This window comes from Rissa tridactyla, chromosome 3, assembly GCF_028500815.1.
Source record: "Rissa tridactyla isolate bRisTri1 chromosome 3, bRisTri1.patW.cur.20221130, whole genome shotgun sequence".
In the NCBI taxonomy this organism is placed as follows: Eukaryota; Metazoa; Chordata; class Aves; order Charadriiformes; family Laridae; genus Rissa; species Rissa tridactyla.
In genome coordinates this window covers 87,869,595-87,872,675 of record NC_071468.1, presented here as the reverse complement: position 1 = coordinate 87,872,675, position 3,081 = coordinate 87,869,595, and positions in this window count along the sequence as shown.

The following is a 3,081-nucleotide window of genomic DNA, read 5'->3' as shown; positions in this document are numbered from 1 at the left end:
AAAGTTGGGATTCATAAGCTTCAGGCTACGAACACAAACTCAAGCTCCAACTTTACCGATTTCAATTCTCAGAACACTACATTGTTAAGTTTATTGCCTTATTGCCTACTTCCAAAACTTGCTATTCCATTTTAAACAATTAACATTTCCCGCTAAGTTTTCACTACTACAAGTGAGGGAATAACGGTTTTAATTTTGTGGAATGCATCAATTTGAACACACTCTTTTCAGGAGATGTTACATGTGTTTATGTCCATGTTGCCTTTCAGTTTTACTTCTTAAAACAAACCTCTCCCCTCACTGATGTATGGACGCATCAAAATAACTGCTAGGCTGAACAGAAGCCTCTAAAAAATTATCAAAGGCACAAGGGAAAAAAAAGTTGCCGCCATATATAACATTTCTATCCTGAAATATTACGTTGGGAATCCTACCTTCAGAGGAGGCTAAGTTTATTTTACACTATAAAGGGGGTCATACCCCTCACCCCAAACAAGAATAGAATTAATATTCCTTATTTTACAGTTTAAGACAGTATTTAGGTAAGTTGTACAACGCAGAAATTCAGAAACTGGTCTTAGTATCTGTAATAACAGCCTTCTGGGTCGTAACAAATCTCCTCTTTAAAAACTAAAAAAAAAAAAAAAAAGTACAGTTGTATGTCCTATATGAAACCCTTCAAACAAAAATGAATATTAAAACAAGAGTATACTTTAAAAAAAGCTATGTATTGGAGTGTTTATAAACCAGAAGTGTTAAGCAGCAGCAGCTTCCAATTTCTTATTAAATTCAACTAGGCTTCAAATTTAAGAACACATTACAAACCAATGTGGAACGATGCTAGCTTATACTCAAATCTTTACAGGCGTTTCAGTAAAGAAAGCCTCCAGTGAGAATAAACAGAGGCAGCATAATACATTAAGTCAACACTTGCCTTCAATATGCCAAAAAGAACTGTGTGGTTTATGTCCATTTGTCACCAAAGCACTCCGAACGAGATGCGTTATTGCTGTAGAACATTTCAAGTTTACCAACACCCAAGTGCAACCAAACTGATGTATATATGCACTCGCCCATTCTCACCAGTATTTCCGCTTAATAAGGAACTGTTTTTCTTTACACAATCAAATTTAAAGCTTTGAAAATAACATTTTTTGATTTTTCCCCACAATGTTAATCACCACATGCAATTTAGTTTTCTGATCATTTTGCTAAAAAACTGCACCAATATCAGAACAGTGCAAATCATATTTAATTTTAAAAGTTATAATGGCTTGAGTTCATAATTAGAGGGAACACTGTCAAGATCTTGATATTTTGCTCACCATTGCTTGCCATTCCCTTAAAAACAAACACTTTCCTGTCAATTTTGCCTTTTTTTTTTTTTTTTTTTTTTTTAAAAACATTGTTTAACAGTAGTCCCCCATACTTTTATCAGAGCTGAAATTAAGGATATGATCCACAATTTCAACACGTGTAGTGCCTCAATAGCAAGTTTTTTTATGCACTTCCATCAACGGCTATAATTCCATAAATATATTATCCCCACCCCGACATATTTCCAGACTAAGAACTAGTCACTAGCACTTGTGATCCCACAAGTGTCTTCAGTTTTTCAGCAATGGAGAGATTTCAAGATTAAGAACTCTGAGGACTTCCCCCTCTCCTACAGCCCCCAGCGTTTTCATTTTATAGCAAGTTCAAAATTGGTTTCCACATCTTGACAGTGTTCCTTATAAAACCATATGACAGTAAAAGTGCCAGTAGGCATGGCAACCTCTTTGAAGGGAGCATTTAAGCTCCTTGGCACTGGGAATGCCAGCACCAAGGATTACATTGAAATTCAAAATTATACTTAAGGCTACAATTAGCAAACCCACTTTCCATAAGCCTAATATTCTATCACTAGATTTGAAAATTCAGAAGCTAACGCAACTGTATATTTTTATGCTCAAATTTGAGGAAAAAAGCTACTTTTCTTTAGCAAGGGCAGTATATGAAACCGTGGTAGCAAATGTCTCTTACGCATTGACTACTCATTTCACCATCACTCACTTACTTTGTCTTAAAGTTCAAAACTGGCAAGGCACATTTACATATTCCAATGAATACTTGACAATTTAAAATTACACTTCATGTCCCAGCTATCCCAGTAATTGACATACAACATACTAAAATGGTTTATTAAGATAACAAAAAAAAAAATCAATTAATGTGAAACATACAGGCTATTGGCAACCACTATTCTAGAAATTATGTAAATACAAGTAAACATACTGAAATGTGTGCGATTCTAAGTTTTTAACCAGAAGATCTCTGTACTAACACACATTTATATTAATGACACATAAAAAAAATAAAAACTTTATTACAAAAATAAGTTACACTCGCCTCCAGCTTACAGTATAAAACAATTTTATTTGCAGGAATGCAAAATGATTGTTTGCCATGAGCATTTTCAACATATGACATGTCTAATTTTGTTAAAATTTGCATTTACTGGGGGAACTGGTGTGTATAAAACCTTAATTAGGTATAAGCTTCAATTTTCATTGTGGTGCCTATGGGTATGTAGTATAACTGCAGTATCCCTTTGGGCAGGGGGTTAAGGGAAGCTCTTTATGCCAAGTCCAAAGTAAGTCATAATTTTATCTACCTTTTACCTATATGAAGTTGGACTTGGCAAGGTTCTTTTGTTGTTTTTTTTTTTTTTGTCTTTTTTAAGGGTGGTTCAATAGAGGATGCTTCACCACTGAACACTCACTGTCATCAAGGTGCTTTAGAAAATTAAAAACATAGCACAAATGATTGTACTCTACTCTACTCTACAGGTTATCATGATCTGCGCAAGAGAAATGGAAAGCTGATCCACATGTTTTTACAGTGATCAGCAATAAGAAATGCACTAATGAAAACATACCTTTTACCTAAAAAGCTAAACTACAGCCATATACTATTCTATGATTTATGAAAAACTTCAAAATATCCAAATGTCAGGCTTCACTGTACAGTTGTCAGTTTTAGTCTGACCTTTTATAAAGGGACACTGCAGTATTTAGTACAAGTTGCTGATGCACTTTT